This window comes from Schistocerca nitens, chromosome 3 (assembly GCF_023898315.1).
Source record: "Schistocerca nitens isolate TAMUIC-IGC-003100 chromosome 3, iqSchNite1.1, whole genome shotgun sequence".
In the NCBI taxonomy this organism is placed as follows: Eukaryota; Metazoa; Arthropoda; class Insecta; order Orthoptera; family Acrididae; genus Schistocerca; species Schistocerca nitens.
The window spans coordinates 460,577,227-460,604,288 of NC_064616.1; the positions used below are offsets into that span (position 1 = coordinate 460,577,227).

At 37.9% G+C, this 27,062-nt stretch overlaps 1 protein-coding gene across 3 annotated transcripts in view; it reads left to right on the top strand.

Moving 5' to 3' along the window:
• The first annotated feature begins 7,764 nt into the window (after positions 1-7,764).
• LOC126248384 (uncharacterized protein DDB_G0271670-like) overlaps positions 7,765-27,062 on the top strand; it is a 201,912-nt gene continuing 182,614 nt past the window's right edge. For 2 of the 3 annotated variants that reach the window (XM_049949325.1, XM_049949324.1), the window contains exon 1: positions 7,765-8,291. The gene's annotated coding sequence lies outside the window, so the exon portion shown is untranslated. The remainder of the gene's footprint in view (positions 8,292-27,062) is intronic. The other variant, XR_007545470.1, reaches the window with a different exon arrangement.

Genomic DNA, 27,062 nt, shown 5'->3' on the forward strand with positions numbered 1-27,062 from the left:
TATGTATGAACAAAACTGACAAAAATGTAACTTTCAACAAATTACAAATTGTTATTTTAAAAATATTATGTTCGAATCTCAGTTTAGTATCTTTTAATTTCCTTATCAGGACTGTTTTGACAAAAGTCTTTTAGAATTGGTGGTTTTCGTGTTAACGATTATATATATACGAAGATACTTGTGAATGGTATGTATTTCAATGTATTTGATTCATCTGTGTCAAAAATAAGGCACATTTTTGCACTTCTTTGTTATTGTAAAGTATCAGAACAGCTTAGAATAGCACTTTCTAGAGTTTTTTCTTTACCTTTTAAGGGAATGGCTTATAGTTTTTCTTCCTTTTCCATTAAAATGCACCCTCCCACAAAGTTTCATTAACCTGACACTTTAAACAAATATTTATATGAAAACAAACCATGCTGCATTGTTTAACAGACCTATACGATTATAGCACAAGGAGTAGAAATGCTTATCAAACTGAAGGAAATCACCTCAAATAAACTGACAAAGAGTTTGTAAATGTAGGATACTTTCTATTGAACAGTTTTTCTCATGATATGAAGATGATATGGAGTATGGTTGTTTTCAAAGCAAATTTAAATCTCACTTGGTTAAAATTTGGCCATGTAGTGTTCAAGAATATCTTCAAACGAAAATTAAAATAGTAGATTTAGATGTTACAGTAGATACATATGGAATTTTTTCACATTAAATGTGAGCTGTATGTATTGATTTTTAAGGTTGTTATTTTAAGATATATAAGCATTTCTTCTATTGATACGTAGTTGTGTAGCTCCATGCAACATACTAACAAAAATCTGTGCGTATATCAGTAATTTTAGATACTTACATTAAGATAATCAATCATTTTACTGAAATATTCAGGTAATTGTGTCATTTTTAAACTCCACATAAAGATGACACATCCAGTACTGTTGTACAGAATAGTTCACAAACATATTATATAGTCTACAGACGTGTTCACAATAGTAGCACTTAGTGAATCACTGAGTCTACACTTCGATTTTACATAGTGTAAATTATGACATTGCCAAAGTCGGTATATATAAGTTTTTTGCTATTAAGGTTCTCGAAATTCCAGAAGAATGCTTTTCAAATTTTATAATTTTTTGAATTACAGTTTCTTGATCTTATGCTAAAGTTAAGTACTAAGCATCGCTCTAAACAAAATATTATTATTATTATTATTATTATTATTATTTCTTTACTTTCTCAGACGTTAAGTCTGGTTGAGAATGGAAAGTGACGCGGACCTTGATCAAGCGTCACTTCCTATTAACTGTACGGTATGTGTTATATTGCATTTAGGAACTTTCGGGTAATTGAACATGTATCAATAATTACGGATTTCTGTAGGTGTATATATATGTTTGGATGTAGCTGTATTGCATTGATGTACTGGTGGATATTGTGTGGTATGACTCCTGTAGTTGATAGTATAATTGGTATGATGTCAACTTTATCCTGATGCCACATGTCTTTGACTTCCTCAGCCAGTTGGATGTATTTTTCAATTTTTTCTCCTGTTTTCTTTTGTATATTTGTTGTATTGGGTATGGATATTTCGATTAGTTGTGTTAATTTCTTCTTTTTATTGGTGAGTATGATGTCAGGTTTGTTATGTGGCGTTGTTTTATCTGTTATAATGGTTCTGTTCCAGTATAATTTGTATTCATCATTCTCCAGTACATTTTGTGGTGCATACTTGTATGTAGGAACTTGTTGTTTTAAAAGTTTATGTTGTAAGGCAAGCTGTTGATGTATTATTTTTGCGACATTGTCATGTCTTCTGGGGTATTCTGTATTTGCTAGTATTGTACATCCGCTTGTGATGTGATCTACTGTTTCTATTTGTTGTTTACAAAGTCTGCATTTATCTGTTGTGGTATTGGGATCTTTAATAATATACTTGCTGTAATACCTGGTGTTTATTGTTTGATCCTGTATTGCAATCATGAATCCTTCTGTCTCACTGTATATATTGCCTTTTCTTAGCCATGTGTTGGATGCGTCTTGATCGATGTGTGGCTGTGTTAGATGATACGGGTGCTTGCCATGAAGTGTTTTCTTTTTCCAATTTACTTTCTTCGTATCTGTTGATGTTATGTGGTCTAAAGGGTTGTAGAGGTGGTTATGAAATTGTAGTGGTGTAGCCGATGTATTTATATGAGTGATTGCTTTGTGTATTTTGCTAGTTTCTGCTCGTTCTATAAAGAATTTTCTTAAATTGTCTACCTGTCCATAATGTAGGTTTTTTATATCGATAAATCCCCTTCCTTTCTGCTTAATGTGAATCTTTCTGTTGCTGAATGTATGTGATGTATTCTATATTTGTGGCATTGTGAGCGTGTAAGTGTATTGAGTGCTTCTAGGTCTGTGTTACTCCATTTCACTACTCCAAATGAGTAGGTCAATATTGGTATGGCATAAGTATTTAGAGCTTTTGTCTTGTTTCTTGCTGTCAATTCTGTTTTCAGTATTTTTGTTAGTCTTTGTCTATATTTTTCTTTTAGTTCTTCTTTAATATTTGTATTATCTATTCCTATTTTTTGTCTGTATCCTAGATATTTATAGGCATCCGTTTTTTCCATCGCTTCTATGCAGTCGCTGTGGTTATCCAATATGTAATCTTCTTGTTTAGTGTGTTTTCCCTTGACTATGCTATTTTTCTTACATTTGTCTGTTCCAAAAGCCATACTTATATCATTGCTGAATACTTCTGTTATCTTTAGTAATTGGTTGAGTTGTTGATTTGTTGCTGCCAGTAGTTTTAGATCATCCATGTATAGCAAATGTGTGATTTTGTGTGGGTATGTTCCAGTAATATTGTATCCATAATTTGTATTATTTAGCATGTTGGATAGTGGGTTCAGAGCAAGGCAGAACCAGAAAGGACTTAATGAGTCTCCTTGGTATATTCCACGCTTAATCTGTATTGGCTGTGATGTGATATTATTTGAATTTATTTGGATATTAAGTGAGGTTTTCCAATTTTTCATTACTATGTTTAGGAACTGTCTCAATTTAGGATCTATTTTGTATATTTCCAATATTTGTAGTAACCATGAGTGGGGTACACTATCAAAAGCTTTTTGGTAATCAATGTATGCGTAGTGTAGCGACCTTTGTTTAGTTTTAGCTTGATATGTCACCTCTGCATCTATTATCAGTTGCTCTTTACATCCTCGTGCTCCTTTGCAACAGCCTTTTTGTTCTTCATTTATAATTTTGTTCTGTGTTGTATGTGTCATTAATTTCTGTTTAATGATTCAAGTTAATATTTTGTATATTGTTGGTAGGCATGTTATGGGGCGATATTTAGCTGGGTTCGCTGTGTCTGCTTGATCTTTAGGTTTCAGATAAGTTATTCCATGTGTAAGTGTATCAGGGAATGTGTATGGGTCTGCAATGTAACTGTTAAATAATTTAGTTAGATGTGAATGTGTTGAGGTGAACTTCTTTAACCAGAAATTTGCTATTTTATCATTTCCAGGGGCTTTCCAATTGTGAGTAGAATTAATTGCTTGGGTGACTTCATGTTGCAAAATTTTCACTTCAGGCATTTGTGGTATCATGTTGTATGTGTCTGTTTCTGCTTGTATCCACCGTGCATGCCTGTTATGTTGTACCGGGTTTGACCATATGTTGCTCCAGAAGTGTTCCATGTCTGTTATGTTTGGTGGATTGTTTATTTTAATGTGTGTGTTATCTATTGTCTGGTAAAATTTCTTTTGGTTTGTGTTGAATGTTTGGTTTTGTTTCCTTCTATTTTCACTTTTTTTGTATCTTCTGAGTCGTTTGGCTAATGCTCGTAATTTCTGCTTCTTTTCGTCTAATTGCTCTGTCGCTTCTTGTTGTGAGATTTTACCTAACCTTTTTCGTTTTTTTTCCGAGATTTCATTTCTTATAAATTGTGTTAGCTGTCCGATGTCTTTTCTCAGTTTTTCTATTCTGATCTGTAGCCTGTGTTGCCATGCTGGTTTTGTGGGTTTCTTCTGTGTCTTGGTTGGTTCTGATCTCTGTCTAGTGTGTATATTTAGTGTAGTGAGTGCTCCTATATAAACCAGTAGTTGTAACTCTTCCATAGTTGTGTTTTCATTTATTTTGTTGTGTATAATTGTGTTGATAGTTTTTATTTGATTATTATTATTATTATTATTATTATTATGTTAAAGTATTTAATATATTTCATTATTATTAAAATCGTAGGCTTATGGTGTATTCTAAAAGTGAGCATTGCAGCAAGTTATATTCTGTGAGGTCAGAGAGAAGAGAGAGAGAGAGAGAGGGAAAATGACATCCCATTCCTCCTACAGACCGCAGAACCAAACCCTGGATCCATATTTGCTGATGACTATTTAAATGGCGTCAGAAATCTCTGTTGTCCCCAGACATGGCACTGTCTCTCACTCTGCTTCTTGATTAAGTAGATTTTAGCAACTGCCTTGGAAGGGCAGTTAATATGAAGCATTCTGATAGCTCATCCACCCATCCTTTAGGAAATGTGGCTGTTACACTCCATTAATCATATAACGAAGTACATTAGTCATAAATTCTATTTGAAATATTGACAATTTTTTCATGACTAACTTAATCTGAGACCTGTACTTAGCAGTTTGACACATGGATTAATAGACTCATTCCATGAATAGCGTTAGTATTCATCCTATGGACAATGTTAGAACACCTGTGTTCTCAGCCAAGGTACACTGTTTCAACATCAGTAAGTCTGTAACATTTCAGCTTTGAGTTAGACATGACAATGGCGCTGATTTCGTCAGATTGAATCACAAATACTTCAGAAACAACAAGAACGGTGAACTAATTGGATAGTTTCATGTTTCATGGATCATTTTGCATGATACATCATAATAATGTAGAATGAGTCATTTTACTTTCACATGGCAAATTAATTTGTAAATATGCCTACATTCTGTACATTCATAAAGATTTTTTTCTTTTTTTCTTTTTTTAAACATATATGTGTGAGTTAGCAAGTCCTACCCACCACATTTTACACATTACAATAATAGAATTTCTTCTATGGAGTAGAAGGTGTTGCCATGAAGAAACTTTCACTGTTTTTTTTCAAATTTTATTTTGGTCTTTGTAAGAGATTTTATATCCTTGGATAAGTGATCAAAAATTTTAGTTGCAGCATTGCGCACCCATTTTTGTGCTTAATCCAATCTTAATGAAGATTAATGAATGTCATTTTTCCTTCTGATATTGTAATTATGGATATCATCGTTCCTTTTGAAGTACAGTACAGTGGATTATTTACAATAGACTTCATGAGTGAATAAATATAGTATGAAGCAGTAGTCCGAATGCCCAACTCCTCAAACAGATGTCTGCAAGATAATTGTGGGTGGGCACCACATATTATTCTTACAGCACGTTTTTGAACTATGGAGACATTCTTTCTTAAAGATGTGTTAGACCAAAACCTTATTCCACCATGACATTACTGAATGAAAATATGCAAAATATGTCACCTTACTGATTTGTCTATCCCCTAGATTTGCAATGATTCTAAAGCCAGGTTCACACACACAACTAATGTGGTGGCACAGCTTGTGACTTTCTATAGTGACATAGTGTGTTACCATTCACACAGGATGCCACAAATTCTATGTAGTTGCAGAGCTTTCAACACAGTGTCGGTTGAAATCATATGGATGAGTATGAATGTTATTGTGCAGGTTATGGCATTAAAGCTGTGACAAGAGTTAGATATAAGGAAGACAAAAACCAAATGTTTCATCTGAAAATAGATTTTGCATAGGGATAAATCAGGGGCCACAAAAACATTTATAAAAGAAATAACAGTTGGAGACGAAAATGCTGTCTGCAGTAGCAAGCCAACCAAGAGCTGGCATGTAAATATCATCTGAAGATATGTAACTCCTCCAAGATTTTAGAATCTTATTGTATTCGCCGATATAAGCATTTTGAATAACTAATTTTTAGTTTAACAGCTACCTCATCACACTTGAGGCGCTTCATGCATATAAGTAAATAATCCACAATTTATACAATGCTTGGACTTGCAAATCACGAAGTTTATGCAACTCGCTTTTTTGGTTACATATATTAAGTTTATTTGTTTATTCATCCAAAAATCTTTTGAGATTGTGGGATACGTCATTAGTTCGCAAACATTGCCGTCACACACACACACACATGCACACACTGCTTCAGGAAATCAAACATAAGATGCTGTTCTTGTGGTTCCAGATTCTGTGAAAGTGTAACTGCCAACCACTGTTTTCATTTTTTCGGTAATAAAATGAAAACGCATTGAAATCGAATGGAGTACAGCAGCAATTAATTCACAACTGTGACAGGATGCTCGTGTTTCGAAATATTGCCACCAGGGAGCAGTGGCGGAAGGGAAGTGCCGCAAGAAATTACAACCAAGCTGAACTTTTTGTGGCGTTGCGTCTATGAGGTTGCATCACTATAACCTGGGAGTTCACACAGGTAACTGCATCGCATGTTGTATGGCACTAGTTGTGGCGACACTTTTGTTGCGTGTGTGAACACGGCTTACGCGCAAATGCGGCAGGATTAAATTCTTTTAATCATTACTTCAGCATTCATGCTGACTGGGCCGCAATGGTAAATGTCAAACATCACGCAAAGAATGACTGTATTGCTCATATGGCGCATTTCGGACTTTATCGATCATGAGATTTCCAGGACAATTGTTGCACTTAGGTATAGCATTTCCAGTTGTGTGCGAAACAATCCTTCACAGACTCGTTTTTTAAAATTCAGAACCATGCACAGAAAACCAATCAATGATACGTTTAATAACATTGTTTACCATTTCCTCCGTTTCTGTGTGTGTGCTTCTGTGAATAGTTTGCAAATGTTTGTTTCACATACAACAGGAAACACTGTTTCTACATGAAGCAATCGCTCCTGGATATCTGATGATCGATAAATTCTCAAACTTGTCATATGAGGAATAAAGTTATTCCTTGCCTGATGTTTGACTTTTACCATTGTGACCCAGTCAACCTGAATGCAGAACCACTGATTAATATAATACTGGTTGTCTGCCGCGTGCATGGCACATTTACAATAAATTGTTTTAGAAGCTCCAAAGTGTGCATTTCCCAGTTTAAATTCTCATCTATGTGGACTCCTAAAAATTTGAAGTATCCGCCATATTTATTACTTCTACCATGTGTTACACTTAGCATCTGTATTACCCCAGACGGGCAGAACTGAATATATTGTATCTTTTCAAATTAAGAGGAAGACCATTCACAGGAAACCATTCAGTGATACTTATAAGAACATTGTTTAGCATTTCTTCTGCTTCTATGTGTGTGCTTGACTGCTTACTGCTAGTACCATCTGCAAAAAGAACTAGTTCTGTTTGTTGTATGTTAGAAAGAAGATCGTTTACATCCATGAGGAACAATAGTGGACATAAGATTGAGCCTTGGGGAACCGCATACATGATTTCTCTCCGGTCAGAGTAACGTCACCGGACTATATTGATTGAATTACTAAGTACAATTTCTATTACGTAGGTGGCTCTAAGAATGAAAATGATGTAGAAAGTGCATATTGGAACAGCTACAGAGAAATCAGCAAAAAATTAAATCTATCAAGGACAAAACGATTATGAGAGCTGAGTTCATCACATTACTAGATTGATATTCAAATATCGGATATAAATTGATCATCTGTCTACGCATTCTCTTTGCTACAGTATAACAGCCCTGATAAAATGAACCCGGAAACAGGATTAATGTGACTGTTCTATTCCGGCCTCCAACGGCATCAAATTTTTGATCGTCGAGCCTATGGAGGAGTTATTCCAATGTAATCTAAAAAGAAATCAATGTTGACCATACTGCGAAGGACAATTTTGGCAAGGCAGTCCGATCGCATAATATTGATCGCAAGTTTCATTGCGTGTAGTATCTTTCTTGCTTTGTTCGCTATGTGTTTTGTGTTTAGTCTTCCGGCGTAGAGTGGGATGTCATGGCCGGCGAATTTATTTGGTGTTTGAAGTATCGCGTTATATTTGTAATCGGTTTTTTCGGGTGCCCGTATGTGCCAACTTGAGATGCTTATGCATACTATGCAGGTCAGAAATATTGTGGACAGAAGAATTGGGCGACTTGTTTAGCGAGTGCACTTTTTCGCTACCACAGATCGTCAAGTGAATTTCGGATAAAGTGCTAAAAGCAGCTAAGCTCTTCAGTCAGTTGAAGTTTCATTAGTCCCTGGGGCCAAAATTTGAGGTAATTTCCATATATCCTTCTCGTAGGAACAGAATTACTATAAAAGTTTTCTAATTACCGGTTCAGCGGTGACATTTGTCATTAGACGAGAACTTTATTATTTGATTACGATCCATCACTCCCACCTTCGCTCTGACGATTTTGTTAATACTTTAAGAATGTTAATTTTTCGTTAGTGATTACCAGAACTTGTAAACGCATGTTTTGCCCCTCGATGACGTTTTAACATTTTCGTTCTGTGATGGCAGACATATGAACGCCTTGCAATTTTCCTTCCTTCCTTCGCTTACTTGGTCAACAAAATTTTACTCTCGGCTCATATGTCGTTGATAATGGTTATGTTTTCTTATGTGACGAAAGTAATAAGGAAGAAACGTAACTGTTCGTAGCTGTTACCGTTGTTAAATTACGTGTTTGCACTCAACCTTGTTTACATATAATTGGTGTGTTCCTCCGAATAGAGGAATGCACAGGCCTAGGAAACTAAATTAAACTGTCGATGGTAGAGATTGTGTCAATTATTCCAAATAGAAACAATAAATGAACAGACGTCATGTTTCCAGTTAATGTTGTTACGTATAATAGACAGTCGTCCGTGGAAGTTAAAGTAAATTGGACACTGCAACAAAGGTATTATTGAACAGGCCTGGTACATGCTTTGTGAGCAGTGGTTTGTAGTTGCACTCTTATGGCATGGTCACTGTACTTTTAGTTCCTCTCCTAACCCAACCATATTGTAGAAATTCGTTATATTAAAGTGAAGTTATACAAACAACTAGATCATCCCTGCAAAACAAGTCATATTAAATGGAGTCAGAAGTAAATCAGTGTTTTGAAAACTTGTGTATATGTTACTATCTGTGACAGTATTATATTGGAGAGAGTATGGAGAAACTGTTTTCCAAATAGTATGTTGGAAGTGACACGTGAGAGTAGACATCATAAACATTATCAGCCTCTTTAGTTCGGCAGAGAATGTATTCCTTACTGGAAAACTGGTTTAGTGAAACATTTTGTAATAGTTGAATTTATATGCAGTATTAAAATTCCACAAAAGCTCTAGTGTTATCACAATTTCTTAAAGACCCGTGTGATAGACTGATATGTAACATAGTTTTGAGTTCTAAGTTCGGTTGATAGGTGACAACTTGGTTGAGATTTAACAAATGCAGTGAATGCAAAATGAAGGTTGTAACAAAATAATCAGTGTCTCAATATTTAATGCAGTTTTTGTCAGAAAAACTAAAACTGCTTTTACCTTTGAATTATTTTGTAAATTAACATATTTGTAATATTCATTTTATTTAATGGTGGAGCATTAATTGGTACTTTCTCTAATTGTGGTCGATCACAAGCAGTTCTAAAAGAGAGATTCGGTTCCTATTCATGCTTTCTACTGTAAGACACATTCATGTGCTCTTTTCCATCCCTCTTCTTCTCACTACCTTGCAAATGGATAGGTGGATTGATTGACTAAGTTAAACAGATGGTGTCTAGGAAAAAGTTGTTGCAGGAGGGCACCAGATTGAAGATTAGTTTTTTTATGAAGACCTGCTAGAGAGATGTGAGCTGAAAATAGGGACTGGCTCTGCAGCAAACACCCAGGAGGGTCGGGGGCACATGCTGCCACACCCCCCCCCCCTCCCGAAATGTTTGGACTTATGCTAGATGCAGTGCAAATTTTCTAGTAACAAAATGCTTTCTTAATATTATTGATTCATGATTATGGCTGAAAGTAAAGTGAAAGAAGTTTCAGGTGTAAAGAGGTTGGTGAAAAACAGAGGAAGATTCACGAAACTATGAGAGGCTTCAACTGTTATAAAGCGGAGAAGGTGGTGAACATTTTCATAATGTCACAGTGTCTGTATTGTGTAAAAATTTCCATCTAGTTGAAAATAGATCATCCCAAGGACAAGATTGAGTTAATTAGCTTCCTTTGTCTCCTCAGCCATACAAGGAAAAAATTAAGTTCAACATGGCTGTGTCTGGGCTGTTTCTGGGCTGTTTCAGAACTAAACAGAATAGACTCAAGGTTAATATTTTTGTTCGAAACCTTGGGTAAAGCAAGTGGGTGCCTTTCATGGGGGGGGGGGGGGGGGGGAGATAGCGATTGATTTTGAAGTTATTTTTGTAACCTTCTGTTAGTTCATTTAAATTTTGCGAGGTATTTGCTTTTCTATATGAGATTGATACCTCAGTAACACTGCTGTAAATTAAATATTTATCTAGTGGTTTTGAGAAATTTGAGCTTTAACAAGTTTAAGGATCATTTAAGGTGAATGAAAACAGCAAATCAATTTTTGTCCACGTGTTTGGTGTATTAAAAGGTTTAATCAGAACTTTATTTAAAATTAGCTTTCCGATATCCCCCGCCCCCCCTCTGTCCAATAAATAGCCCTGTGTGTGGGCCTGTCAAGCACCAGCCCATTTATTTTGTAGCAGAGCATGTGTTTGACTCCAGAAAAATCATTGGTGTGTTGAATATTTATCAGGTTATTTCAGTTTTATGTCATGGTACCTATTGCTTTTGCCAAAACATTGTCAGATATGTAGATGAAAAGGTGGGAGTCTCAGTTTGACAGAAGCTCTGTAAGCGGTTGTGGGACTAAAATAGATACGTGAGATTAGTTTCACTCCACTGCCATTGTTAAAGATGGGTGCCATGAGAGAGCATAGACTGGTGGGTTAATGTGAGTTGACAGGGATGTTAGAGATTTGTATCTGGCTATCATCAGTATAATAATTGACACAAATTGATGTCTCTAATGTGTCATGACATTCTTACTGTTATTTCTAAAAATATAACTTGTTGTGTTAAACGTCTTTATCGTCAGAACAGTAGATTATATGTCAGAAAAAATTGCATACATAAGTTGAAGACTATGCATAAAATAAAAATTGTGACTACCCTCAAGCATTCGTCAACTATAAATTACACTTTGATTAATAATTATGTTTGTTGTCACATCTTTAGTGATGGTTCATTTACACTGTTGAAGGAATACTGAGGCTCAATCTGCCTTCCCTACAATGAGATTTATATTCGTTTTTATGCCCCCCTGAGACTGTGTCTTAGTGGTAAGTGCCAAACTATGAAGTCATCCGGTTTTATTTCTAGTCAATCCTAGGATTTTTCTGTCACTTATCACTTATTTCACTGCTGGCTTTATTTGTCAATGTGATAAATGCAGAGTTGCACCATGCTTATGAATTCACACTAAACTATAGGTTCCCTTATAGTGGCTGGGTAACTCAGTTTGGAGGCCAGGGGAAGGCAATGACATATGATATCTAACAGCATTGTGCATAGTAGAGCACTGTGTTGTTCAAACCAGCCTTTGGGTTGATGACAGCTTTACCTCCTTGTCACACCAAATGGATACTCCTAGGTAGTTGATACTATTGCTGATTGTACTTTAAAGTAGACTACAAACAACATTGCAGCTTAGTGTTTTTCACATCAACAAACACTGCCAAAGGTGAAAGAAGTAATAATTGATGGACAAAAGTCCTAGGACTGACCGGGAATTGAATCTGAGACTTTTGTATTTTAGCTTTAATGTTTAGATTGTTGTGTTGTAAATTACATGTTGTTGAGAAATGAATTAAGCAATAGTTTTAGTCTTGATATGTGGGCCATACAGTTTCTGTTCCTTAAAATAAATTAGCACCTAGAATGTGTATGGTTAATATTCTATCTGTTGACAATAATTAAAATTTGGATTTCCTAATACCTACAGTTTGACATGAATAGTTGTCATTTGATTAAGTTTAATCAAGGTACTTGAGAAACTATTATGTCTAGTGAAAAACATATTTGGTTTATTGTGAAGTATTAACAAAAAAGACTATTAAAATATCAGAATCTACTTCCAAGAGCCATTCCTCTGCTTCTTTCCCTGTGTACTGGTATTTTATGGTGCTGTTCACATTGCTTAAGAATGCATGCTCATTATTTGACATCAAAATTTGCTGGGTAAAGAGGTTTATTCGATACTAGTCGTCAGCTTTTGACCAGTGATGTATGGAACATGTGACAAATGTCTTAAACAACATAGTGATTGTAATGTAATATCAGCGGAGATTTTTTGATATGGCCGAAGTTATAGACCAGTGTCACCACAGCAAGGATTTTCGCTTTTACATTCATTGCCTTTGTCAACTAACAATCAGACAGTGAAAATATGCAACAAAATGCAATGTGACAGCTGCCATTAACGTTACATTACTTATCAAACCTGATGATGAGTATTGAATACTAATCCTTATCCTATTTGCTTAATGCTGACATATGTTCCTGCAGTGCATACTTATCATGTATGTGAAAGTTTAGGAGTGCTGATAGTTTTTACATTTGCTTATAAACTTTTCAGGAAATGGAAATTGTGGCAGCTCAAATACCGGATTTTGAATTAATCAGTCATATATAATGTATCACTTTTATAACATAAACAGGAATGACTGCAGACTGTTGTTTGGTAGCTGTTAGTGGGCAGTACTTGTTCAGCGAAAGGGCCATTATAGCACACTGCAAGGGAAGGAGTATGTGCTTAAAGATAACAACCATAATATAAGAGCTGAAAGTTGTTTCATAAATAGTATACTTTAGCCCACATATGCCTTTCCCGTGTTGCTAAAGGCCAAGAGTGGATGATGTATTAAATAAAGCAGACTGTATTCACATAGACATGACTGAGAAATTGCTTCCACACATAAGTACAAAGGCAGTTTTGCATCGAGTTTTATCTTATACAGAATACATAATTGTGAATGGTTCATCTGGAATTACAGACATTCAATTGTTTTGGCATTATCCAGGTGTGTTTTTCTCTGATTGGATGGTTTGTGTAATACCATATCTGTTCATAGTACCAAACTGGGCTCTCACACTGTTTTGAAAACTCAGTTGATCAGCTTGCCCTTTAGATGCAAAAGTTTGAGATCAGATCTCAACAGGAACTTTTCAAGAGTATATTGAATATTTCTACATGCCAAGTGTGTGTTTTTTTTGTCACCAGTTCCTGACTGGTTTGATGTACCCCACCACAATTTCCTTTTAGTTCACATTGTTTGTAAATTATGATTTTGATTGTTGATTCCTCAATTTTTGTTTCATCTTGTTGTGTAATATAACACAAGAAATCTTGTTTGCAAGTTGAAGAAGAAAAAGTATCGGGGTAAGAGTGTGTATATTTTCATGAAGAAAAATAAGACGTGTGTGTGTGTGTGTGTGTGTGTGTGTGTGTGTGTGTGTCAGTTGCCCTTCTCAGCTATCAGAAATTATTCATAAGATTAGTTCCATTTGCAAATGTGCGAGGAGGATACTATTGCAAGCTTTTGTCAGTAGATAAAAATATGTCTTGTTCAGGCTATAATTAAAACTAAATACTCTCCGTGTGACCTTCCAAAGAAAGGAGGACATTGCATCGGGTGGTGATAGGAAAAAAGAGTAGTCTGATCAAATCATCAAACCCTTTTGAAATCTGAGCACTGGTGATAGGGTGGATGTATGTGCCATAAAAATAGACATTTGGGTGAAGAAACTTGTACAATCCTCTTTTCTTCCCACACTTGCCTGGTTATTATGTAATCATGCGGAAAAATGTAGAATAAAGATTTCACTAACAAACTTTTTGTCTTCAGTGTAATCCAAGTGGGCCCAAGCAGCCATGTAGAACAATAGTTCAAAAGATAATATTAGTTTGCTACAGACTCTGCTGTTACTATGACCGCTGCACGTGCTTGCATATCCGTGGTATTGGATAAACCAAATGTGCCCACCTGAGTTGTGATGGGGTGAGCTCCTAAAGGAACTCAACTGTGTGTGTGTTTGGCAAATGTAGTGCTCTCAAGCTGCTTAGTGCTGTTATTTCTCTAAAACCATCACTGAACATGCTTCAGTGACCACCACTAGGTGGTGGACTGTTGAGTGTGATGGAGGAGGAATCTTGGCTTCACTGTCCTGATCAAGGGGACGCTACAAACCTCTGTTAAGGAAATTTCAATGTCAAGGTCTGCACGAGTTGAGTTGACGGGATTGATGATTGTTAAGCTGGATGGTATTTAGCTGTGCTTTTCCTGAAACTGTACTAATCTTAGAGAGAAGCTTACAGTTATTTCATAATATTTAAACATGCTCTAGGGCCCTGCAGCAAGTGAATGTTAGGGATATTGGTCTATAATTCTGCATTTTTTACCTTTTTATAAAGAGGAATAGCATTTGCTGTTTTCCCGTCCCCACAGGACTATTCTCTGCGCGATTAATAGTTCAACTTTGTCTTCATTGTTTAATTTCACAGTTTCCTCATCATGGCAGGAAGAGATGGATAAATACCAAATAAAACCTCATTTGTAAGGTGATTCCTATTTTAGAGTAGAGTGTAAATGGGTTCAGGTGGCATTTGGAGGAAGAGAGACATGTTTGTAACTGTGTGCTACAGGAGTGTTCCTTCATCAGGTGGGATTATCTTAGTGTGGTAACGGCTAAAGAATGGTTACGTCATTTTTTAATAGGTGTACAAACATCTTCCTCTCTCTTCCACCACTACCACATGCCACCAATCTGTGAACGGTTGTTGTAAAAATAAAGGTGCATTAGAAGATAGCAGTATATTCCCCTATCTAGCAATGCATGAAACAATTGACCAAGAAGTTCTCACTAAATACAACCTTTTTTATTCAGCCATGCACATTGTTGGCAAGTGTCAGCTTCAGATAAACAGTTCTATTAGTTTTATTAGCTGGCTTCAGCGGAAAAGCCCTGATGTAATGGTCTCACTTTTTACAAAAGTACCTTTGGTGGATTCTTCATCTCATCATGTACAGGTCTGAGGCTGACAAGCATTGTCTGAGCACACACTCTAGTATATGAGTTGTGTTTCTTCAAACGAGTGAGGTTTTTTTTATCTCCCCCCCCCCCCGCCTCTCTCTCTCTCTCTCTCTCTCTCTCTCTCTCTCTCTCTCTCTCTCTCTCTCTCTGTCTCTCTCTCTCTATCTATCTATCTCTATCTCCAACTTTTTGCGGGAGGATATTGAGGACTGGGCACTAGACTCAGCCATTTAAAACCTACAACAATCTGGCAGTACATTGAAGGTGCCTTTATACTTTGGTCTCATAATTTGGACAGCTCCTGCGAGTTTCTTTAACATCTTAACTCCACAAATCCTAACATTAGCTTACCATGGGATAGTGTAAAATGGGTGTTTGCCAGTTTTAGACATACGTAAATGAGGCGGTATTCCTGGACATTGAGTATATTGAAATCCCACCCATAATGATCTGTATTTGTAGCCAAGCATTTGCCACCACCTATTATGGACAGTGAGCATTATTAAGACCTGCAGATGGAATTGGAACATCTGCAAATTAGGTTTGTAGAAAATGGATGATCATCCTGTCAGATACACACAGTGCTACAGTTGTACAAATGCCAGCACAAAGCTCAGGATGAGGCGGTCAAGACATCTTACCTGCCATATGTCTGGAATGTTTGTGCAAAAATATGTAGTTTGCTGAGGAAACATCAGGTTAAATGGTATTTTGTCCACCAGCAAATATCTTACTACTTCTGTGATCAGTCAAAGGTGACTTAGTGCTAGGAAAAGTAGGGTTATACAGGATTCTTTGCTAGAGATGTAGAGCTTATATTGGGTCAACAACATAAACTATTCAGGATCAAACTGTAGAGCACTTCAAGCATACTCCTTTCGTACATGCCAGCCTGAAAATTACTTATTGCCAGATACTGTATTTCTGATTGTCATTTTAATGTACTATAATAGAATGAAAGTTTTCGCCTGTAAGTCAAATATGTGGGGTTCCATTAATAAAGAGTCAGTGAAAATATGACTGACTATGTGATCAGTTAGGATGGTTTGATTCTTGAGTTTCTCCCGGCGTATTTGATAATCAAAATATCCACGGGTGTACTGCCGGTCTACAGTGTCCAACGGGCACAATATTTCGGCGATAATACATGTCGCCATCATCAGGTGAACTGACGTCAGTTCACCTGATGATGGCGACATGTATGATCGCCGAAATATTGTGCCCGTTGGACACTGTAGACCGGCAGTACACCCGTGGATATTTTGAGTTAGGATGGTTGTTTTGAGCTTGACACTGCAAGGAATACTGCCACTGTGGAACTTTCTGCACTGTGTAACATAGTGATATACACAGCAGATAATTCTTTATTATAATTGAAAATATTTTAAAATGTCACGTGGCACCATGGGTTGAAATATTTGTGTAGATTGTGTACTGTTTTGTGTACACCACCACTTACTTCTGTTTGTTAGTTCGCAGGTGCGTCATCCTTGAGATAGAACAGGGTTCAGAATAATTGATTAAAGTTGTTGTCATATAGATTTTGTTTAATGTGACTTCTCCCTAAATATACTGCTTATCTGAATTTTGCACTCACATTCCAAGATAAGGTTCAACATGTTCCACTTTAACATACTTTGCAATTATTTTCAATTAAATGGACTAACTAGTTTTTATTCACATTCTTAGTAGTAGATTACTCAGTTCTGTAAAACAATTAATACTCAGTTTAAATATATTTCATCAGTCTGTTTCAAAACCAAAGATATCATTGTTTAGAACATTTTTCTCACTGCTTGGATGTCAAATTTGGTTTTGATGTCATTAGTTATTTGTAATCATAACTTACAATATATTACTTCAAAAAATATTGACAACTCTGAGAATTTGTTTTTTATTTTAGCAAACACTAAGCTGGTTTATTTATTACCACAGAGTACAAGTAATGGCGCACATTAAAAACCTTTTGGTACTTCTAAACATACAAGTGAACTGTACTGTGGCCACAACACACCAACATTAAAAATTTTTTAAGTACATTTTTGTTTCATTGCCAGTAATAATAGCTGCAAAAGATTTGACATGGCTTGAGGATTTTTGCGGTAGACAGCTGTCGACCCAGTGAAGATCCACTCCAGTGTCATGAAATTCCCGTGCTGCATTAAGAATAGCCCTCAGCACTTGTTGAATCTCTGTATCACTCATGCGACAAACAATGAAAAACAAAAACTTGGTCTCTACTATAAAAATCATTAACATTCATATGTAACACATTATATACCATACTTTACGCTTTATATCTAAAAACAAAGATGATGTGACTTACCAAACAAAAGTGCTGGCAGGTCGATAGACACACAAACATACACACAAAATTCAAGCTTTCGCAACCAACAGTTGCTTCATCAGGAAAGAGGGAAGGAGAGGCGAAGATGAAAGGATGTGGGTTTTAAGGGGGAGGGTAAGGAGTCATTCCAATCCCGGGAGCGGAAAGACTTACCTTAGGGGGGGAAAAAAGGACAGGTATGCGCGCGCGCGCGCACACACACACACACACACACACACACACACACACACACACACACATTTGTAAAGGCAAAGAGTTTGGGCAGAGATGTCAGTCGAGGCGGAAGTACAGAGGCAAAGATGTTGTTGAAAGACAGGTGAGGTATGAGCGGCGGCAAATTGAAATTAGCGGAGATTGAGGCCTGGCGGATAACGAGAAGAGAGGATATACTGAAGGGCAAGTTCCCATCTCCGGAGTTCTGACAGGTTGGTGTTAGTGGGAAGTATCCAGATAACCCGGACGGTGTAACACTGTGCCAAGATGTGCTGGCCGTGCACCAAGGCATGTTTAGCCACAGGGTGATCCTCATTACCAACAAACACTGTCTGCCTGTGTCCATTCATGCAAATGGACAGTTTGTTGCTGGTCATTCCCACATAGAAAGCTTCACAGTGTAGGCAGGTCAGTTGGTAAATCACGTTGGTGCTTTCACACGTGGCTCTGCCTTTGATCGTGTACACCTTCCGGGTTGCAGGACTGGAGTAGGTGGTGGTGGGAGGGTTGACGTTGACCTCCACCTGTCCAATGGCCAACTTCACACGTCCGTCCACATCAAACCCACCAACAAGCAACAGTACCTCCATTATGACAGCTGCCACCCATTCCACATCAAACGGTCCCTTCCCTACAGCCTAGGTCTTCGTGGCAAACGAACGTGCTCCAGTCCGGAATCCCTGAACCATTACACCAACAATCGGAAAACAGCTTTCACATCCCGCAACTACCCTCCCGACCTGGTACAGAAGCAAATAACCAGAGCCACTTCCTCATCTCCTCAAACATAGAACCTCCCACAGAAGAACCCCAAAAGTGCCCCACTTGTGACAGGATACTTTCCGGGACTGGATCAGACTCTGAATGTGGCTCTCCAGCAGGGATACGACTTCTGCATGAATGGACACAGGCAGACAGTGTTTGTTGGTAATGAGGATCACCCTGTGGCTAAACATGCCTTGGTGCATGGTCAGCACATCTTGGCACAGTGTTACACCGCCCGAGTTATCTGGATACTTCCCACTAACACCAACCTGTCAGAACTCCGGAGATGGGAACTTGCCCTTCAGTATATCCTCTCTTCTCGTTATCCGCCAGGCCTCAATCTCCGCTAATTTCAATTTGCCGCCGCTCATACCTCACCTGTCTTTCAACATCATCTTTGCCTCTGTACTTCCGCCTCGACTGACATCTCTGCCCAAACTCTTTGCCTTTACAAATGTCTGCTTGTGTCTGTGTATGTGCGGATGGATATTTGTGTGTGTGTGTGCGAGTGTATACCTGTCCTTTTTCCCCCCTAAGGTAAGTCTTTCCGCTCCCGGGATTGGAATGACTCCTTACCCTCTCCCTTAAAACCCACATCCTTTCATCTTCCCCTCTCCTTCCCTCTTTCCTGACGAAGCAATTGTTGGTTGCGAAAGCTTGAATTTTGTGTGTATGTTTGTGTTTGTGTGTCTATCGACCTGCCAGCACTTTCGTTTGGTAAGTCACATCATCTTTGTTTTTAGATATATTTTTCCTACGTGGAATGTTTCCCTCTATTATATTCATACTTTACTCTTTGTTGTAGAGGCGGAGTTCAGTCATACAATCCAAATTCCATATCACTACAGCAACCAACTTCCTTCTGTGATTTTACCAAATGAAGACAATATCATATCTATGGGCCAAGCATTTGCTGTTGAGTGTACTCAGATCCATGCACAGACTTGCAACAGAAGCACGTGCACTCAAGTATTGAATGCAAACTGACTGAAGAGTACACCATGCTTGTAATGGCTGGGTCTTAAATAGAGCAGCTTAATGTGTCTTTACAAATACATACCTAAACCTGACCAGAAAATGCTCCAAAATATCATGGCAGCGAGATATTGATGTCCGGCATTTCTCCCAGAATTACATAGAACAAAACAAAAATTCCTAGTCAAGATTGTAGCTGCAAGATATTATTGTACTTGCCTCCCATTTAAAAACGGAATTGAAGGGGGAATTAGGAAGAACTATGTTGTTGGACATATTCATTAGTGATAAGGAAACTAAAAAGTAAATTCCTCCCAAAGAGGCCATGAAGGCTCAATGGTACCGAACAGCCGCTGTGTCATCCTCAGCCCATAGGTGTCACTGGATGTGGATACGAAGGCGCATGTTGCAACACACCACTCTCCCAGCCATATATCAGTTTCTGAGACTGAAGTGCTAGCACAGCCTGACAGCGCTTAACTTTGGTGATCTGAAAGGAACCAGTGTTACCACTGTGGCAAGGCAATTGGCTTAGTAGTAAGAAGCTAACAGCTGAAACAAACTAGGAAGGCTAAATACAAAAAGTTCTGTAGCCGCCTGCATTGTACCACTGTGCAGTGTGACCTTTCGTGATGTTGAAGAGCGTGCCAGTGGAGGATGGGCTCTTGAATTTGAGAGACAGTGAATGCAAACTTGTGAAGTTGTTAATGTGACAAAGTGTATAATCACATGTCACTCAAAGTTGTTTTTGTCACAATGGTGTGCACTGGATGCGGATACAGAGGGGCATGTGGTCAGCACACTGCTCTCCCGTCCATATGTCAGTTACTGAGACTGGAGCTGCTACATCTTAATCCAGCACAGCTTTGACTGCTCCAGGAAAAGGCAGTACAGTCCTCATACCATTTTCAGTGTACCACCACCACCACCACCACCACCACCACCACCACCACATTTTATTAGTTTATTTTATGTAATGAACTTCACCACTCATTTTTGCCAATTCACATTCAACAGTTAGCATTTTAGCTGGCTTTGTACTGTCTTATTACTTCATCTCGGAATTTGATAAACACAGTATTTGGCTGAATTCTTCATACATCTGTTTAAGGACTGAGGAAGGTAAGAGACGATGAAAGTGCACAGATAGTGTAGAGGGATTTAACATGTGACAATGTGCTGTAAGAGGAAATGACACTGGATTCTGCATCTTGTGGGGCTTTTGCTACATATTCTGAAACTAGACAGAAGGTACTTTAGAAAGACATTGGAGTAAATGCACAGTTTCTGCTGATGAAATGAAGCTGCTAAAGAGAAGAAAAAAATTACAGGATGTGTGTGTGTGTGTGTGTGTGTGTGTGTGTGTGTGTGTGTGTGTGTGTGTGTGTGTGTGTGTGTGTGTGTGTGTGTACTTAGATTCAAGGGGAGCAGGGACTGAAAAAATACACACTATTAGACTAAAAAGGAACTTTACTGTGAAAAACAAAACTTAAACCAAAATAAAAGCAGTCTGCTCTTAAGCACAGACCTGTGAAATCAGAAGCTGCTGCTCAGTAACATCTAAGACTGAGCTGTTACTACACTGTGTGCATTGTAACACACTTGAATCCTTCTTAGAATGTTGTCTGAAAGGTAGAGATGTTGCTGCTCTAGCCTGTCCCACTCCACGACAACTGAGACCATTCTGTGTATGGGGTGGGTTTCTGTGAAGACACCTTTCTAATTTCAAGTGCTCCCAAACATACCAGTCATGTTGCTGTCAGTAGATACCACATGTTATTGTGCTCCTGCTTTCAGGAGGAAGATGTTAATGAGTCTCTTCATACTGCACAGCCTTCAGATTACCCTCGGTAGTGGTGAGAGGCGTCTGTCTCTGTGTGTGATACTGGCCCAAAACATTATAGACCCACATCCATGAAGAACCCATGGGTCTGCGTGCCTGAGATATCCATAGTTAGTTGGCAACGACGACACTCTTCTGTGCCAGTCATCAGCTGTCAGACAAATCCCACTCTTGTCAGTGAAGAGAACCCAACACCATTAATCCAGATTCCTTTTAAGACCATAACTTAGAGCACAATGTGGTAGTATGGTTTGTCCTGTGATAGATGTCTAGATCATGTGGAGATCATTGCAAGCATTCTGTCAGCAAAGACCTAATTGCCCCCAAATAGGCAGCAAGCACTCTGTCGACAAAGACCTGCTAGTTGCCCCCAAATAGGCAGCGAGCATACCCCTCGAGCTACCTGTAAGCCATAATTTGTAGGTAACGGTGGTGTGGTGTTGTTGACTGCAGGCCACCAACAATAGGCATGTCTTCATTGTTTAGTCCTTCATGATAGTAGTTGAATGTTCAAATGGTTAAACTGTGATGTATGCCATTTTGATGGGCAACATCTGGTGCTGACAACCCTTCTTGCTGTAAAGTGACATTATATGTATGTATGTAAATGAAGTGAGAATGTGCATTTAAACAGGGGCTGGCTCTGCTTAGCAATATGCTGTGGTCAAAAGCATATTTCGAAAGATGTTTCCAATATGGGGGGGGGAAAACTGCAAACTATGCAGGGGGTGGTGCAGAACTTTTATTAAGCAGTTTGTCTATAGTTATGTTACTTTGATTTTCATATTGAAGTCCATACCTTTAAGTTCCCATGAGTTTAGGAACTGTAACTGATTGTGGAACTATCTGAAGGTGTCTCTTTGTATCCTGGATGATTGTGGAACTAGCTGAAGGTGTCGTTTTTGTATCCTGGAGTTTTTAGCCTACAAAAATGTTTATTTTGGACAAATTATCTCTGTTTATTCCTTTGTACCCCCAGCAATGTTTCCAGTATTATGTGACTGCATTAAAAGAAAATCGTTTAAGTACTCATCACGTGGATTATGTTGACGGTACAGTACTGCTAATAATAATAATAATAATAATAATAATAATAATAATAATAATAATAATAATACCAGTATAATTGTAGTAGTAGTAGATCTGCATGAAGTGTTAGTACCTGAAGCACTGTGATACCATCCATCATGAGGGATGTAGGCTGACCAATGCTGCCTACAGGGCCAATCTCACTCACACCTAGCATCTGTGCTGAGGTCGGGGCACCACCTTTTGCAGTTTGACAGCAGCTCTTGTGTTTCATGAGATGTCCAGGTTCTTGACTGCTTACAAATCACGAGCATTCCAAACCTTGTGCATCGTACCGTGCAGTCGATTTTCATACATTGACTGAGATCCAGAAGGGCTTTTACTCTTGAATATGTTTTTGTCTTAATGTTTTGTGACATTTTAAATGAGCACCACCATTATATGATAGTCTTTGCACATGCTTCTCAGAAGGGGAAAACTCGTGGCCACTTGAGTTTTGCCTCTGACTCTGAGAGCCATTCCTAGTATAAAGTGCATGTACTCTAGATATGAACACATCCAAGACTTCCCTCTGTAACTACAAGGGCTGGACAGGTGTCATCTACTGGGTGCCAGAGTGCATATGGGAAATTGGGTAAACAAGCTGGCTGATGTGGGAACCAGTGAATCATGTATGGCAAATCAAGTAGGGTAAAAGACAAGACCTAGTAGAAAGCCTTAGGTAATACATGAGATATTGAATATAATAGAGAAAAAGAGAAAATATATAGATGCAGCAAATGAAGCAGAGAAAAGGGAACACAGATGTCTAAAAAATGTGATTGACAGGAAGAGCAAAATGGCAAAGGAGGAATGGCTAGATGTGAAATGCAAGGATGTAGAAGTATGCATAACAAGGGCAAAGATAAATACTGCCTACAGGAAAATTAGACACATCTTTGTGGAAAAGAGAAACACCTGTTTGAATATCAGGAATTTTATAGAATGAGAAGTATTTGAACGTGAGAGGGGAGATATGATGCTGTGAGAATTATTTTACAGAGCACTAAAAACCTAACTAGAAATTAGGACCCTGTAGTAGGTGACATTCTCTCAGAATTATGTACATCTGTACCTGTATGAGGATTACTGAACTATCAGTTTAATAAGTCATGTATGCAAAATACTTGCATGAATTACTTGCATAAAAATGGGAAAACTGGTAGAAACCAACCTCAGGAAGATCTGTTTGGGTTTCGGAGAAATGTAGAAACATGCAAGGCAATACTAACCCTATGAGAGAGGTTAATGTGTGTTTATTACATTTGCAGATTTAGAGAAAATTCTGAAGGGAGCAGGAAGAATGAAAGATTATTTACACCATGTACAGAAATCAGACTGCAGTTATGAGTTGAAGCACATGAAATGAAAAGGAAGCAATGGTTGTGAAAGGGGGGAGAGAGAGAGAGAGAGAGAGAGAGAGAGAGAGAGGGGTGGGGAGGGATTCGTAGCCTGTTCCTGATGATATTCTATCTGTACATTGAGTAAGGAATATATGAGAAATTTGGAGAGGGAATTAAAGTTCAGGGTGGAAAATAAAAACTCTGAGGTTTGCTAACAACATTGTAATTCTGTCAGAGACGGCAAAGGACTTTAAACAACAGTTGAACAGAGTGGATAATGTCTTGATAAGATGTAAATCAACAGAAATAAAACGAGTACTGAAATACAGTCAAATTAAAGCAGATGATACTAAGGGAATTTGATTAGGAAATGAGACACTGAAATTAGTAGAAGAGTATTGAAATAATCTGGCATTCCTCAAGGAAGTGTTATAGGCCCTCTGCTGGTCCTGATCTACATAAATGACTTGAGAGGCAAATCTGAGTAGCCCTCTTAGATTGTTTGCAGATGATGCTGTCATTTGCCCATCTTGTAAAGTCATCAGATGATCAAAACCAACTGCAAAATGATTTGGGCAAGATATCTGTGTGGTGTGGAAAGTGGCAGTTGTTCAAAACAGTGTAAAGTGTGAAGTTGTCCACATGAGTACTAAAAGGAATCCATTAAATTTTGGCAACACACTAAATCACACACATCTAAAGGCTGTAAATTCAACTAAATCCTTAGAGCCTATCATTACAAATAATTTAAATTGGAGTGACTACACAGATAATGTTGTGGAGAAGGCAAACCGAAGACTGTGATTTATTGTAAAACACTTAGAAAATGCAACAAGGCTACTAAAGAGACTGCCTACACTACGCTCATCTGCCGTCTTCTGGACTATGGTTGTGCAATGTGGAATCCGGATCAGATAGGATTGACAGATGCCATTGAAAAAGATCAGAGAAGGGCTGTTCATTTTCTATTATCACGAAATGGAGGAGATATGATACAAGAATCGGTGCAGCAATGATTAAGGCATTTTTTGGTGTGGCAGGAGCTTATGAAATTTCAGTCACCAACTTTTCCTCAGAGTGTGAAAGTATTTTGTTGGCGTCCACCTACATAGACAGAAATAAGAGAAATCAGAGCTCACATGGAAAGATTAAAGTGTTCATTTTACCTACACACCGGTAGTGTGTGGAACGGTAGAGAAAATAGCTTCAAGGTGTTTCGATGAACCCTGTGCCGTGCATTTAATTGTGAATTCCAGAATAATGTAGATGTAAATCATGACCAAAGTAGAGAGGGTATAAAATCAAGGCTGAGAATAGCAAGAAAATTGTTTATGAAAAATTCAAAATTTGTTAATATCCAGTATAAATTTTTTAATGTCTCTGTGTGGAGTGTATCCTTATATGACAGTAAAATGTGGCCGATAAGGAGTTCAAACAATAGGAGGATAGAAGCTCTTGAAAAATGGTGCTACAGGATAATTGTGAAGATTAGATTGGTAGATTGAATTACTGGTGAGGAGGTACTGAATCAATTTGGGGAAAAAAGATATGTATGGCAAAACTTGACTGAAAGAAGGGATCAGTTGATAGGACGCATCCTAAGGCATGGAGGAATCATCAGTTTTGTAGTAGAGGGAAGTGTGGAGTGTAAAAATTGTAGTGGGAGACCAAGGGATGAGTACAGTAACTAGGGTAAAATGGATGTAGGTTGCAGTAGTTTTTGAAGATGAGGCTTGCACAAGATAGAGTAGCATGAAGAGCTGCACCAAAATGTCTTCAGACTGAAGAAAACATCATCATATTTCCTTTGGGCTTAGTTACATTGCTTGTAAAGAAAGACATCTTTGTTCCGTTTGGAAAAATCATATTTACCAAGAGTGCTGATAATCTTGCCCTTGACTGTGCTGTAACCACCACCACCAACAACAACAACAACAACAACAACAACAACAACAAATGTAATTTTGACGTAGTTTGTATTTTTTGTGTAGTTTGTTTTGTGTGTTTCAACCACATTACAGATAAATTTTAACTTGGATACTAATACTTATCTCCCCCTCCCCCTCCTCTCTATCCCTCTCCCCCCTTCCCTCTCCCTCTTGTAATTCATGATAATAGACAGTGAATTTGGAAAGTTGAGCCTCACTGTATATTAAGCGTCATCCCACCACATGCAGACGACTGTGGAATAAGCAAATATAGACAGCTGGACCAAGTAATAGTCGTGAAGTTTCATTAAAAAGTTCTGAATTCCATTCCTTTTATGATGAATAAGATGCGAAATGAATGAGAATGTAAGGACAGTAGAAGAGAAGGTGAGTAGTTAACTTTGGCTTATTGGGATAATTTTAGGAAAGTGTTGCTCACCTGTAAATGAGACAGGGTACAGAACACTAGTATGATCCATTCTGGATTACCGCTGAAGTGTTTCGGAACCCAATCAGGACACATTAAAGGAAGACATTGAAGCATTTCAGAGTTGTGCTGCTAAATTTGGTAGATAGCTTCAGTCAGCTTCATGCACTTGAATGGGAATCCCTGGAGGGAAGACGATGTTCTTTTCATGAAACACTATTTGCAAAAATTTAGAGAACCTGCATTTACAGCTGCACACAGAAAAATTCTACTGCTGCCAACATACATTTCCTGTAAGGATCATGAAGATAAGAGAATTCAGGGACCATGCAGAGGTGTATAGGCAGTCATTTTTCCTTCACTCCTTTTGCGAGAGGAACAGGAAAGAAAATAACTTGTAGGGGTACAAGGTACTGTCCGCCATGCACCATATGGTGGCTTGTGAAGTATGAATGTAGATGTAAAAATCAACCTTGGATACACGCTCAAAGAGGAGGTTACCAAGAGAAAAGCGTTCAGTTTGTGCTCGAAAATGCATGGTTTGTCACTGACTGCCATCAATTCTCACAGAAGTCTGTTCAGGATGTATTCTGCAGACTAACACTACCCATTTTCTGAATGATAGATGAGGGAATGTTCCTTGTACACACGTCATCGCACTCTTATGTTCAGTGATTGGATACAGCTCTTCCTTTCAAGCAAACATATTTTATGAATAACAAATCAGATATACTTTGATGCCAGTGTGAAATTCCCAAGATTATTAAATAGTGTCCTACATAATATGCTTGTGAATTGACTTCACATTGTTTGATACTACACTTTGAAGCAAAAAGTTATTATATCTACACATATTTGCCTCTTAAACTTACCTCCAATACTGTCAAGTAATGAAAGTGTGCAAAGTGAACTTGAGTATACCACTGCTGTTCACTGTTGTGGACAATATGATGTCTTTAATTTCACGTGTCAAGTCAGTTTTATACAGGGCATAATATATCTTCCTAACAGAACTGCTTGAGAGAAAGTAAAT